The sequence below is a fragment of the Dendrobates tinctorius genome, unplaced genomic scaffold (assembly GCF_039654945.1).
Source record: "Dendrobates tinctorius isolate UK_male_01 unplaced genomic scaffold, ASM3965494v1 ptg000138l, whole genome shotgun sequence".
NCBI lineage: Eukaryota > Metazoa > Chordata > Amphibia > Anura > Dendrobatidae > Dendrobates > Dendrobates tinctorius.
Genome location: NW_027361806.1, coordinates 15085298 through 15101646, shown reverse-complemented (window position 1 = coordinate 15101646; position 16349 = coordinate 15085298).

The following is a 16349-nucleotide window of genomic DNA, read 5'->3' as shown; positions in this document are numbered from 1 at the left end:
CCAAAATCCGGCAGGACGTGGTCTCGTACGTGGCAGCTTGCATCACGTGCGCTAGGGCTAAGTCACCCCGAACCCGTCCTGCTGGCACGCTACAGCCTCTGGGGGTACCCAATAGGCCATGGACAGAAATCTCCATGGATTTTATCACTGACTTGCCAGCCTCGGCAGGGAACACGGTCATCCTGGTGGCGGTTGACCGTTTTTCAAAGATGGCGCATTTTGTGGCGTTGTCCTCTTTGCCCAATGCTAAGACGTTGGCTCAGGTATTTGTGAAGGAGGTGGTCAGACTCCACGGAGTACCGTCTGACATAGTATCTGATAGGGGTACGCAATTTGTGGCGAGGTTTTGGAAAGCTTTTTGCTCAAGGTTGGGGATCAAGTTGTCACATTCATCGGCGTTTCATCCACAGTCTAATGGACAAACTGAGCGCATGAACCAAAATCTAGAACAGTATTTACGATGCTTTGTGTCCGACAACCAGGAGGAGTGGTCTACTTTCCTTCCTCTGGCCGAATTCGCATTAAATAATCACCGCCAAGAGTCATCAGGAGAGTCTCCATTCTTTTGTGTGTACGGTCAACATCCTCAGTTTTGTACCTTACGTCAGGGTGACTCCGGGGGTGTCCCGGAGGAGGATCAGCTAGGAGCCCAATTGTCATCAGTCTGGAGGCGGGTGAAACAGCGTTTGTTGAGCATGAGTGCCAGGTACAAACGGGTGGCTGACAGTAGACGCGTGCCAGGTCCGGACATGTGTGTGGGTGATTGGGTGTGGTTAGCTACTAAGAACATAAAACTCAAAATCCCTTCTTTAAAACTGGGTCCAAGGTTTATTGGGCCTTTTAGGATTTCTGCCATCATTAACCCAGTAGCTTATCGGTTGGAACTTCCCGCGGTGTACAGGATACACAACGTGTTTCACAGGGCTTTATTGAAAAAGGTGGTAGGCTTGGTGGACATGACGCCGATGCCACCTCCAGTCATGGTGGATGGCGAGTTAGAGTTCGAGGTCGCCAAGGTAGTGGACTCTCGAGTAGTACGCCGTACTCTTCAGTATTTGGTGCACTGGCGGGGGTATGGTCCAGAGGAGAGGTCTTGGGTTCCAGCCTCAGACATACATGCGGATCGGCTGGTCAGTTCTTTTCACCGTCGTCATCCGGACAAGCCGGGTCCTATGAGTCTTGAGGGCCCTGGGGTCCCTCGTAGAAGACGGGGTACTGTCATGTCGGACGCTGTTCACACCACAGCATCCGGCAGGCAGAGGTAGTTCCACCTCCAGCCACTATAGCCTCAGTGGCGCCGGCCTGATCTTCAGGCTCTCGGGGGTTAATCCTGCTGGAGACCAGGTTGGATGGTTAGTCACGCCCACGGTCTTTAAATAGTCATACTGGCATATGGGCGTCGCCGATTATAGCTTGTGTTTCATACCAAGTGGTTCCGGTCTGGAGTGGAGGTGTTCAAGAGAGAGAGATTCATATCTGGTGTCGTATGATCCGTCGTTATCCTTTCTCCTTCCCATATTTGTGTTTAGTTGTGCCCTGTTCACATTACTGTTTATTCCTGTGTGTGTGCGGCGCAGTGCAGTTTAAGTTCTCCCTGTCTGTCATTATTTGTGTGGGAGCTTTGGTGGTGACTTCTCACTGGGTGGAGGGTGGAGGGTTAAGTGCAGGGCTGAGCAGGAGATAAGGAAAGGTCGGAGGCTCAGGCATTTGCACCTTCAGCAAAAACCCTGGGTTGAGGGTCAGACAGGGTTTCCCCTAGTAAAGGGACACCACAGGGGCCCCGGGTATTTCAGCCTTAGTTGAACTAAGCCCCCCGTGACAATACCCTTATTATTATTACCTTTATGCATTATTTGCAGTATACATTTTTTATTTTTTAGTTCAGGATATTTGTGTTTTTTGCTTTTTGTTTTCTCTGGTTAATGGTCATGTGTTGATATGCACTTACATTGTGCATACACATTAACTTACTTTTCTCAGTTCAGATTTGTTTTTTATTTTTTTATTTTTTTTATAAGTTTTCTAGAAATACATGAAAACGGTGCAACCCTACGATTGATCATAGCTGGCATAGATAATGACTTTCTGTCCTTAGCACATGTGGAGTTGCAGCTAATGTATTAAGTACTTGAGCGCTGCCCCCTCTCGACACTGTAACGATTCCAGGAAATGTCTTATTACACACAGAAAACACAGTACTGGTCAAAAGTTTGGACACCTTGTTCATGCAATAGTTTTCCTTCTTATTGGAATGTGCACATTGCAGATTCAGACTGAAAGCAGCAAAAACCTCAAAGGGATATAAGTGGAAGCAAACAGTAAAGAAACGTGTGACACAAACCAGAATTTGGGTAAACCTTAGTTTCTCTACAGTACCCCCTCCTGTTACTTTGATGACATCTTTTCATTCCTTTCTCTCCAGTGGCTTCATCAGGTTATCACCTGGAATGGGTTCCAATGAACCGATTGCCTTGTCATCATTTGTGGAATCCGCAGACTCCAAAAAGTGTTTGCAGACATCAGGTGGGTTTTGCAGCGGCAGTGTTGGTCCACAGCTCCATACAGTGCTGAGCCTATTCCACATCTGTCCTAAGCCAGAATATGTCAAGTAGCAGGTAACTACATAAAGAGGAACCTTCCGTCATTACTGTAAAACCTGAAGTTCAGTCATTCTGAAAAATTGCTATCCTGAAGTGCAGTCATGAATAATATCAATCGCTATGTTAAAACTATGTCTCATGACCGTTACAGGAAACGAAGTATAAGAACTTCCACTGCTGCAGAGGATAAGTTCATCAGAGTTTCCAGTCTAAAAGGCCATAATTTTATTGCACCTCAGATAATAGCACTGATAAATGATGCACAGACATCACATGGCAGACACATCTCAATATCATCTGTCTGGAGGATACTCCGAAAAGCGGCCTTTATGATAGAAAGACTGCACAAAATAAGGACCCCAAACAACTATAGACTTATATGTACCGAGGAACACAAATACTGGAATTTAGGTGTCACGGGTTTACTGCGACAGAGAGGGTCCAGAAGACCACGGTGTCTGATTTCATGTACTCCTGCACTAATTAGAAGCACGTCTTCATATTAACCCCTTCATGACGGATGCATTTTTGTTTTTGCATTTTCGTTTTTTTGCTACCTTTCTTTCACAGAGCCATAACTTTTTTTATTTTTCCGTCAATATGGCCATGTGAGGGCTTGTTTTTTGCGGGACAAGTTGTACTTTTGAACAACCCCATTGGTTTTAACATACTGTGTCCTGGAAAATGGGAAAAAAATAAGTGCGGTGAAATTGCAAAGAAAGTGCAATTCCACACTTGTTTTTTTTGTTTGGAAGGGGTTCCAGAGTCAAGAGCATAAAGTGATTGATGGGAATACTTCTTTAAGATTTACACCAAGAACCTGCACTGTATTCCCTTCATGGGGTTTGTTCTTTTTTTTAATATAGTGTCCCAAATTCCATGAATTATGTCCTATAATATAATATACTAGCTGAAGAGTCCGGCGTTGCCCGGGCATAGAAACTAACTGCCGTCCCGCTTTCTCCCTCCACAGCCCCGCTCTCCACTCGCCGTTCCGTTGTCTCCCTCTGAAGCCCCGCTCTCCACCTGCCATCGCGCATTCTCCCTCAGCAGCCCCACTCTCCATCCATTGTCCCGCTCTCTCCCTCCGCAGCCCCAGTCTCCACTGGCCGTCCCGCTCTCTCCCTCAGCAGCTCCGTTTTCGCTCCGCAGCCGCGATGTCTCCTTCCGCAGCCCAGCTCTCCATCCACCGTCACGCTCTCTTCTTCCGCGGTCCCAGTCTCCAATCGCTGTCCCGCATTCTCCCTCCACAGCCCTGTTCTCTCCTTCAGCAGCCCCTGTCTCCACTGACCTTCCTGCTCTCTGCCTCCACAGCCCAACCCAATCCAGCCCAACTCTCCACCTATGTCCCGCTCTCTCCCTGTACTGATCCTGAGTTACATCCTGTATTGTACTCCAATGTATGTACACTGTGACTGCACCAGCAGAATAGTGAGTGCAGCTCTGGAGTATAATACAGGATGTAACTGAGGATCAGTAATGTAATGTATGTACACAGTGACTGCACCAGCAGAATAGAGAGTGCAGCTCTGGAGTATAATACAGGATGTAACTGAGGATCAGTAATGTAATGTATGTACACAGTGACTGCACCAGCAGAATAGTGAGTGCAGCTCTGGAGTATAATACAGGATGTAACTCAGGATCAGTAATGTAATGTATGTACACAGTGACTGCACCAGCAGAATAGTGAGTGCAGCTCTGGGGTATAATACAAGATGTACAGTAACTCAGGATCAGTACAGGATCAGTAATGTAATGAATGTACACAGACACAGTGACTGCACCAGCAGAATAGTGAGTGCAGCTCTGGAGTACAGTATAATCTTACCTCCTGCTGCTGTCCTTTGGTCATTGTGATATAGTCTATGGTGCAGGATTGTTGCTGCAGCTGATTTTCTCTTCTTGTGTTGATCTATCTATATTGTTACCTCTGCACCATATTTCTGTACAACAATCCAAGTGAGCCATTCAGGAGATTAGAAAAGCTGGGTTAGGGATTAGGGGCCTTTTGTTAGTTGGTAGAAAGAAAACTGAAAACAAATAAGGAAAACTATTTACTTGTTTAATCATCTCAGGTAAAAGCGTCAGCCGCACAAGATGAATTGAGTGGCAGGCAGACATCAGATGTTTGCAGATAAATATATATAAAGTGCTCTCAGTGAGAGAAACAAAATAGGAATCTTGTTGGTATGATATCTTTTAATGGCTAACAAATAATAGGGAATGATGTTACAAAGCAAGCTTCCGGGACTGCTTACGTCCCTTCATCAGGCTGATATAACAAAATATTTGAAGAAACCTTATTTATACAGTATACAGTGGAGAGCACAGGCTTGGTGTGATACATGGACATTTCAGTAGACATACAATGAGCTTGAGGAGAGAATCCTTAATTACCGGTAGGTAAGATTAGATAGGTGGTGGGAAAGTTCTGTGAGATCAAGATTCCTATTTTGTTTCTCTCAGTGCACTTTATATATTTTTTTCTACTGGCTAACACGGTACCAAACCACTTTTTTATGTTTGCAGATGAAGCGCTCGCCCGGGAGCGGCGCTGTATTCAGATGGGGAGATATCTGTGATAGACAGAACACAATGCAACCAGCGGAGAAATGAAGCTGGGGACGTCTCCTGCACATGACAGGCGGAGGTGACAGCTCTAATGACGGCTTCTAACAACGGAAGCAATTAATGAATGCAGCCCAGGTATTACACTCACATCCCGGCCCGTCTGTCGGGACTCGCTCACAGACCGGTAATCAAAGTTTGTTGTGTTGCTGCCACTTTCATCATCGAAGCTAAAATAATGTTGATTCCGATTGTCAATTGTTTGGAGACGTCTCCAGCGGAAGAAACCTCAATTATAATAAATGCAAAATGTTCCGCTAGAAAAAGGCGAAACTTCCAGAGAACAAGAGAATTATTTACAAATCATCGTGGAATGTAGAACCGGCAAATAGTCACACAAGGGGGGAGGGATGCCCAGGTTATTGCAGAACACTCTATATCAGTATACAAAACAATATCAGTATCTTACACCAGCTGTACATATATAATTATATGCAGGAGATACCCAGGTTATACCGGCTGTACATGTATAATTATATACAGGAGATGCCCAGGTTACACCGGCTGTACATGTATAATTATATACAGGAGATGCCCAGGTTATACCAGCTGTACATATATAATTATATATAGGAGATGCCCAGGTTATACCAGCTGTACATATATAATTATATACAGAAGATGCCCAGGTTATACCGGCTGTACATATATAATTATATACAGGAGATGCCCAGGTTATACCGGCTGTACATATATAATTATATACAGGAGATGCCCAGGTTATACCAGCTGTACATATATAATTATATGCAGGAGATACCCAGGTTATACCAGCTGTACATATATAATTATATACAGGAGATACCCAGGTTATACCAGCTGTACATATATAATTATATACAGGAGATGCCCAGGTTATACCAGCTGTACATATATAATTATATGCAGGAGATACCCAGGTAATACCAGCTGTACATATATAATTATATACAGGACATGCCCAGGTTATACCAGCTGTACTTATATAGTTATATACAGGAGATACCCAGGTTATACCAGCTGTACATATATAATTATATACAGGAGATACCCAGGTTATACCAGCTGTACATTATATACAGGAGATGCCCAGGTTATACCAGCTGTACATATATAATTATATGCAGGAGATACCCAGATTATACCAGCTGTACATATATAATTATATACAGGAGATGCCCAGGTTATACCAGCTGTACATATATAATTATATACAGGAGATGCTCAGGTTATACCAGCTGTACTTATATAGTTATATACAGGAGATACCCAGGTTATACCAGCTGTACATATATAATTATATACAGGAGATACCCAGGTTATACCAGCTGTACATATATAATTATATACAGGAGATACCCAGGTTATACCAGCTGTACATTATATACAGGAGATGCCCAGGTTATACCAGCTGTACATATATAATTATATAAAGGAGATGCCCAGGTTATACCAGCTGTACATATATAATTATATGCAGGAGATGCCCAGGTTATACCAGCTGTACATATATAATTATATACAGGAGATGCCCAGGTTATACCAGCTGTACATATATAATTATATACAGGAGATGCCCAGGTTATACCAGCTGTACATATATAATTATATACAGGATATGCTCAGGTTATACCAGCTGTACATATATAATTATATATAGGAGATGCCCGGGTTATACCAGTTGTACATATATAATTATATACAGGAGATGCCCAGGTTATACCAGCTGTACATATATAATTATATACAGGAGATGCCCAGGTTATACCAGCTGTACATATACAATTATATACAGGAGATGCCCAGGTTATACCAGCTGTACATATATAATTATATACAGAATATGCCCGGGTTATACCAACTGTACATATATAATTATATATAGAATAATAATAATCTTTATTTATATAGCGCCAACATATTCTGCAGGGCTTTGCAGTTTAACAGTTTCAAAACACAAGTCATAAGTAACATCGTTAACAATACAATAATTAAAGTAACATAAGCCGCCCCTGCTCGTGAGAGCTTACAATCTGCAATGAGGTGGGGGAGATACAGAGTACTGGTGTGTGTTTACAAAGAAGGTCCAGCCATCTTGATGGAGTGAGGGATGGATGGAGATAGTGAATAGGCTACACATGCACACTTACACATAGAATGACTGTGATTAGTGAACGTGATAGTCCGCACTGAACAAATGTGTTTTGAGGGAGCGACTAAGACTGTGCAAATTGTGGATAGTCCTAATTTCTTGGGGTAGAGAATTCCAGAGGATTGGCGCAGCACGGGAGAAGTCTTGGAGTTGGGAGTGGGAGGTACGGTTTAGTGCAGAGGTTAGTCGAAAGTCATTTGCAGAGCGCAGCGGTCAGTTAGGCCGATAGACAGAAATGAGGGAGGAGATGTAGGGGGGTGCCTCTCTGTGGAGAGCTTTGTGGGTGAGAACAATTACTTTGAATTGGATCCTATAATGAATGGGCAGCCAGTGTAAGGACTGGCGAAGAGCGGACGCGTCCGAGTACTGGTTAGCCAGATGGACGATCCTGGCCGCTGCATTAAGTATGGACTGGAGAGGGGATAGTCGAGTAACAGGGAGGCCAATTAATAGAGCGTTTCGGTAGTCCAGGCGGGAGTGGATCAATGCGACAGTGAGGGTTTTTGTTGTTTCCACAGTGAGAAAAGGGCAGATTCTAGAGATGTTCTTTAGGTGTAAGCGGCAAGAGCGGGCAAGAGATTGTATATGGGATGTGAAGGAGAGGTTGGTGTCAAACATAACACCCAGACAGCGCGCCTGCTGCCGGGGTGTTATTATGGTGCCACCCACAGAATATGCCCAGGTTATACCAGCTGTACATATATAACTATATACAGGAGATGCCCAGGTTATATCAGCTGTACATATATACGGTAATGATATACAGAATATGCCCAGGTTATACCAGCTGTACATATATAATTATATACAGGAGATGCCCAGGTTATACCAGCTGTACATATATAACTATATACAGGAGATGCCCAGGTTATATCAGCTGTACATATATACGGTAATGATATACAGAATATGCCCAGGTTATACCAGCTGTACATATATAATTAAATACAGGAGATGCCCAGGTTATACCAGCTGTACATAACTATATACAGGAGATGCCCAGGTTATATCAGCTGTACATATATACGGTAATGATATACAGAATATGCCCAGGTTATACCAGCTGTACATATATAGTTAAATACTGGAGATACCAGGTTATACCAGCTGTGCATATTGCCCAGGTTATACCAGCTGTACATATATAATTATATACAGGAGATGCCCAGGTTATACCAGCTGTACATATATAACTATATACAGGAGATGCCCAGGTTATATCAGCTGTACGTATATACGGTAATGATATACAGAATATGCCCAGGTTATACCAGCTGTACATATATAACTATATACAGGAGATGCCCAGGTTATATCGGCTGTACATATATAACTATATACAGGAGATGCCCAGGTTATACCGGCTGTACATATATAATTATATACAGGAGATGCCCAGGTTATACCAGCTGTACATATATAACTATATACAGGAGATGCCCAGGTTATATCAGCTGTACATATATACGGTAATGATATACAGAATATGCCCAGGTTATACCAGCTGTACATATATAGTTAAATACTGGAGATACCAGGTTATACCAGCTGTACATATTGCCCAGGTTATACCAGCTGTTCATATATAATTATATACAGGAGATGCCCAGGTTATACCAGCTGTACATATATAATTATATACAGGAGATGCCCAGGTTATACCAGCTGTACATATATAACTATATACAGGAAATGCCCAGGTTATATCAGCTGTACATATATACGGTAATGATATATAGAATATGCCCAGGTTATACCAGCTGTACATATATAGTTAAATACTGGAGATGCCAGGTTATACCAGCTGTACATATTGCCCAGGTTATACCAGCTGTACATATATAATTTTATACAGGAGATACCCAGGTTATACCAGCTGTACATATATAATTATATACAGGAGATGCCCAGGTTATACCAGCTGTACATATATAATTATATACAGGAGATGCCCAGGTTATACCGGCTGTACATATATAATTATATACAGGAGATGCCCAGGTTATACCGGCTGTACATATATAATTATATACAGGAGATGCCCAGGTTATACCGGCTGTACATATATAATTATATACAGGAGATGCCCAGGTTATACCGGCTGTACATATATAATTATATACAGGAGATGCCCAGGTTATACCGGCTGTTCATATATAATTATATACAGGAGATGCCCAGGTTATACCAGCTGTTCATATATAATTATATACAGGAGATGCCCAGGTTATGCCAGCTGTACATATCATTATATACATTATATTATTATACCTGCATGGTCCACATTAATGTTTTTGCCTCCCTGATGGGTCTCGTGATTGTCACCGTACGTGGTACACGGCTTGTAAATGACTCCACTGAAATGAAAGCACTACAACTCCCATCATCACCCAGTGGCTGCCATAAGAGTTCAGCAGCTGTTGGAGGCCTGACGGTTGGTTGTGCGCTGCGGCATCATACAATACACATTCCTTATCAGGGGATTTGCATATATTATAGCGGGAGCTGCCGCCTCATTTGCTTCTTTCTTTTCTTGCAGAAAAGCTGGAAGACGGAATATTATATCTCGGAGACAATAAACCTTTTATTAAAAATTCAGATGCAAAGTTTCCGCAGACGATTTGGGGAATTGTTTGCATTCTCCACCAACAATACGTATCACTGCGTCTCCCAGATTGTCCTCCTCCCCCGCTCGGCAACATCTGAATATGGTTTGGTGGAACCCGATCCTGCTTTCCTGTTGGGCAGAAGCCAGGAGATCGCATCATAAAGTCATTTAGCTGCAACTTATAGAAATTCTGCCAAAGTATGTCCCAACTTTCCAGAGTGATGGATCCATGCTGAGAGTTGTAGTAAAGCACAGTACAAATATGAAGAGCTGGGCTGCGGTACACATGCAATCATTCCTCAAAATCTAATTGTTTTAGATTTTTTAATGTAAAATTCTGTATTAGTTTACAGGGATCAGGCAACAGATTTTCCGGATACAGATCTCCAAAATCCCTGCAAAGTCATAATTGTTAGTAGATACCAGCAGCCACCTCTAGGGGGAACTCAGGAGATTACTGCATATGTAGTAATAATAATAATAATAATAATCTTTATTTATATAGCGCCAACATATTCCGCAGCGCTTTACTGTTTAACAGTTTCAAAACACAAGTCATAAGTAACAACGTTAACAATACATTAATTGAAGCAAAATAAGACGAAATGAGACGACCCTGCTCATGAGAGCTTACAATCTACAATGAGGTGGGGGAGATACAGAGGACAGGGGTGAATTTACAATGTTGTATTTGCAGTGATGGTCCAGCCATCTTGAGGGAGTGAAGGATGGATGGAGATAGTGAATGGGCTACACACGCACACTTACACAGAGAATGACTTTGATTAGTGAATGTGATAGGCCGCTCTGAACAAGTGTGTTTTGAGGGAGCGCCTAAAATGATGCAAATTGTGGATAGTCCTGATTTCTTGGGGTAGAGCATTCCAGAGGATAGGAGCAGCACGGGAGAAGTCTTGGAGTCGGGAGTGGGAGGTACGGATTAGTGCAGAGGTTAGTCGAAAGTCGTTTGCAGAGCGCAGCGATCGGCTAGGCCGATAGACAGAAATGAGGGAAGAAATGTAAGGGGGTGCCGCACTGTGGAGAGCTTTGTGGGTGAGAACAAGTACTTTGAATTGGATCCTATAATGAATGGGCAGTCAATGTAAGGACTGGCGAAGAGCGGACGCGTCCGAGTACCGATTACCCAGATGGACGACCCTGGCTGCTGCATTAAGTATGGACTGGAGGGGGGATAGTCGAGTGACGGGGAGGCCAATTAATAGAGCATTGCAGTAATCCAGGCGGGAGTGGATCAATGCAACAGTGAGGGTTTTTGTTGTTTCCATAGTGAGAAAAGGGCGGATTCTAGAGATGTTCTTTAGGTGTAAGCGGCAAGAGCGGGCAAGAGATTGTATATGGGATGTGAAGGAGAGATTGGTGTCAAACAATAAGCTTAAAAGGGTTGTCCAGAATTAAAAAATAAAAAAAAACATTAACTAATATGCAGGAAACTACTCATAGTGATGACTGCAGACTGAATCTCATCATGTATCTCTGTATATAGGGAGCTCCCCCTAGTGGTGACTGCAGATAGGATCTTATCATGTATCTCTGTATACAGGGAGCTCCCCCTAGTGGTGGCTGCAGACTGAATCTCATCATGTATCTCTGTATATAGGGAGCTCCCCCTAGTGGTGGCTGCAGACAGGATCTTATCATGTATCTCTGTATACAGAGAGCTCCCCCTAGTGGTGGCTGCAGACAGGATCTTATCATGTATCTCTGTATACTGGGAGCTCCCCCTAGTAGTGGCTGCAGACAGAATCTTATCATGTATCTCTGTATACAGGGAACTCCCCCTAGTGGTGGTTGCAGACAGGATCTTATGTATCTCTGCATACAGAGAGCTCCCCCTAGTGGTGGCTGCAGACAGGATCGTATCATGTATCTGTATACAGGGAGCTCCCCCTAGTGGTGGCTGCACACAGAATCTTATCATGTATCTTTGTATACAGGGAGCTCCTCCTAGTGGTGGCTGCAGACAGGATCTTATCATGTGTCTCTGTATACAGGGAGCTCCCCCTAGTGGTGGTTGGAGACAGGATCTTATCATGTGTCTCTGTATACAGGGAGCTCCCCTAGTGGTGGCTGCACACAGAATCTTATCATGTATCTCTGTATACAGGGAGCTCCTCCTAGTGGTGGCTGCAGACAGGATCTTATCATGTATCTCTGTATACAGGGAGCTTCCTCTAGTGGTGGCTGCTCACAGAATCTTATCATGTATCTTTGTATACAGGGAGCTTCCTCTAGTGGTGACTGCAGACAGGATCTTATCATGTGTCTCTGTATACAGGGAGCTCCCCCTAGTGGTGGCTGCACACAGAATCTTATGTATCTCTGTATATAGGGAGCTCCTCCTAGTGGTGGCTGCAGACAGGATCTTATCATGTATCTCTGTATACAGGGAGCTTCCTCTAGTGGTGGCTGCAGACAGGATCTTATGTATCTCTGTATACAGGGAGCTCCTCCTAGTGGTGGCTGCAGACAGGATCTTATCATGTATCTCTGTATACAGGGAGCTTCCTCTAGTGGTGGCTGCAGACAGGATCTTGTCATGTATCTCTGTATACTGGGAGCTCCCCCTAGTGGTGGCTGCAGACAGAATCTTATCATGTATCTCTGTATACAGGGAACTCCCCCTAGTGGTGGCTGCAGACAGGATCTTATGTATCTCTGCATACAGAGAGCTCCCCCTAGTGGTGGCTGCAGACAGGATCGTATCATGTATCTGTATACAGGGAGCTCCCCCTAGTGGTGGCTGCACACAGAATCTTATCATGTATCTTTGTATACAGGGAGCTCCTCCTAGTGGTGGCTGCAGACAGGATCTTATCATGTATCTGTATACAGGGAGCTCCCCCTAGTGGTGGCTGCACACAGAATCTTATCATGTATCTTTGTATACAGGGAGCTTCCTCTAGTGGTGGCTGCAGACAGGATCTTATGTATCTCTGTATACAGGGAGCTCCCCATAGTGGTGGCTGTAGTCAGAAATTCATAATTTACCTTTTTGCGTTTGTAGAGGAGCACTCCTTGACATTCAGATGGCTAGCCATCCATATATTACATGTAATGTTGCCTGAATGAAAAAAATATACGGTATGTGTTTACTTGAATGGAGCTGATCACTCAGAATTATGAAAGGGGTTGTTTCCCATAAGTCATCCCACTTAAAACAATCTGATTTATGGTTACATTGTAAATACATATTTTCCCAAAATGTAGAAAAGGAAAAAAATTACAATCCAAGAACATGTGATAGAAATTAAAATTGTTCCTGTAGGAGGAATTTTGTTATTTTTTGCGGTTAAATATCCACCCAAGAATAAACGTGAACTAAAAAAGCTAATACAATGTGGAAAACGAGAATAACATAACACAGCAGGCAGACCAGGCAGCTGGCAGGGGCAGGCAGACCAGGCAGCTGCCTAGGACCCCCAGCTATCGGCACATCACACAGCCGCTATGGGGCCCCTATGAGGCAGGGGGGCCCGCCTGCCCCCAGCGCCGACTCCCCCCGCCGCCGCATTGAACTATACCGGCGACTGCCGGTACAGTTCAAAGCAATAATGGAGGAGAGAGCGTCAGCCGACGCTCCCTCTCCCATCATTCCCCGCTCTGCCTCTGACACAGCGGGTGCGCAATGACGTAATCGCGCACTCACTGTGTGCCGGCAGAGCAGGAAACAGGAGCAGCCAGCAGCGCAGGCATAAGGTGAGGGTGAGAATAGTGTTTTGTTTTTTTTTTAATATATCAGTGTGAGTACTGGACTGTGGGGCCATTCGGGGGGGAGGGGGGCGGCGGCTATATGCTATGCTGGGCTGTATACTATGCTGGGCTGTATACTGTGGTGGCATTGGTGGGCTATATACCATGCTGGGCTGTATACTGTGCTGGGCTATATACTATGCTGGGCTGTATAATGTGCTGGGCTGTATAATGTGCTGGGCTATATACTATGCTGGGCTATATCCTATGCTGGGCTGTATACTGTGCTGGGCTATATACTATGCTGGGCTGTATACTGTGCTGGGCTATATACTATGCTGGGCTGTATACTATGCTGGGCTGTATACTATGCTGGGCTATATACTATGCTGGGCTATATACTGTGCTGGGCTGTATACTGTGCTGGGCTGTATACTGTGCTGGGCTGTATACTGTGCTGGGCTGTATACTGTGCTGGGCTGTATACTGTGCTGGGCTATATACTATGCTGGGCTGTATACTGTGCTGGGCTATGTACTATGCTGGGCTGTATACTATGCTGGGCTGTATACTGTGCTGGGTTATATACTATGCTGGGCTGTATACTGTGCTGGGCTGTATACTGTGCTGGGCTGTATACTGTGCTGGGCTGTATACTGTGATGGGCTATATACTATGCTGGGCTATTTACTATGCTGGGCTATATACCATGTGGTGCTGGGCTATATACCATGATGGGCTATATACTATCCTGGGCTATATACCATGTGGTGCTGGGCTATATACCATGCTGGGCTATTCACCTTGTAGTGCTGGGCTATATACCATGCTGGACTATATACCATTGTGGGCTGTGCTATATACCATGTGGTACTGTGCTATATACCATGGTGGTGCTGTGCTATATACCGTATGGTGCTGTGCTATATACCGTGTGGTGCTGTGCTATATACCATGTGGGGTTGGGCTGTATACTATGCGGCTGTGTTACATACCAAGGGGGGTACATTTTACATTATAATCTATGGGGTAGGCTGTGTTATATAATATGGGGGGTTACATTATAGTCTATGGGGAGGTGGGCTGTATTTTATTTTATTTGGGGCTACATTATATTCTATGGGGGAATGTATTATATTTATTATGTTCTATGGGTGGTGATTGCATCATACTCTTTGAAGGGGCTACATTATACTATATGAGGAGGCTACATTGTATTCTATGGTGGGACTGCATTATAATCTGTAGGGGGCTAGATTATATTGTATGGGGGCTTTATAATCTATGGGGGCTGCATTATACAATATGAGAAGGGCTACATTGTATTCTATGGAGGGGCTACATTATACTATATAAGGGGCTACATTATACTCTATGAGGGGGTTGCCATATATTCTATGGAGGGGCTGCATTATATTCTGTGGGGGGGTTACGTTATATTCTGTGGAGTGGCTGCATTATACTCTGAGGGGTAGCTGCATTATGCTCTAAGGGGTGGCTGCATTATATTCTATGGGGGTTACATTATATTGTATGGCGGGGCTGCATTATACTCTGTGGGGTGGCTGCATTATGCTATATGTGGGCTGCATTATACTGTATAGAGGACTATGGTGAATACATTATATGAAGAACTATGGTGTGCATTATACTATGGGAAGTGAATTGTACTACATGGATGACTATGGTGGTGCATTATACTATATGGAGCACTATGAGGAGTGTATTATACTATATGGAGGACTGAGCAATGTATTTTAATATATGGAGGACTATGGGGAGTGCATTATACTATATGGAGAACTGAGTGTATTTTAATGGAGGGCTATGAGGAGTGTATTATACTATATTGAGGACTATGGGGAGTGTATTATACTATATGGAGGACTGAGGAGTGCATTATACTATATGGAGGACTATGGGGTACATTATGTTATATGGAGGACTATAGGGAGTGTATTATACAATATGGAGGACTATGGGGAGTGTATTATACAATATGGAGGACTATGGGGAGTGTATTATACAATATGGAGGACTATGGGGCACATTATATTATATGGAGGACCATGGGGTGTAAACTGTAGATGTGCTGCTAACATGATACTGTATGGTGATCTGTTAGTGATCCATTACTGATTGTTCTGTCCCCATCATTCTTTCTCAGACGGTGGAAAGAGGCCGGGAAACAAGTGTTGAACGATTTCAGTATTGTCGATCACACTCATTTAGCGGCCTGAACTCAGCGCATGTAAATACAATCGAAATGCTTCTGTGTGATGTGCAATATGTTAATATGTTGGGACCCCATTTTAATCTTTGCCTAGGGCCCCACTTTGCCTAAAACCGGCCCTGATCCTGAGTTACATCCTGTATCCAGAGCTGCACTCACTATTCTGCTGACGGACTTATGCGGACAAGCTTGAGAGACGGAGGAGTTCAAGATGCAATATTTATTTGGATGGTTGCAAAGTCAACACGTTTCAAAGTTATCCAACTTCTTTCTTAGGACATAACCTTACTCCAGCTTTTGGTGTAACCGGTTAAAACCGTATTTGCACTCTCCTTGCTTCCCAGTTTTTCTCATACCCCAGAGCTGCATTCATTATTCTGCTGGTGCAGTCACTGTATACATTCCAGAGCTGCATTCAATTCTTTCTTGGATATA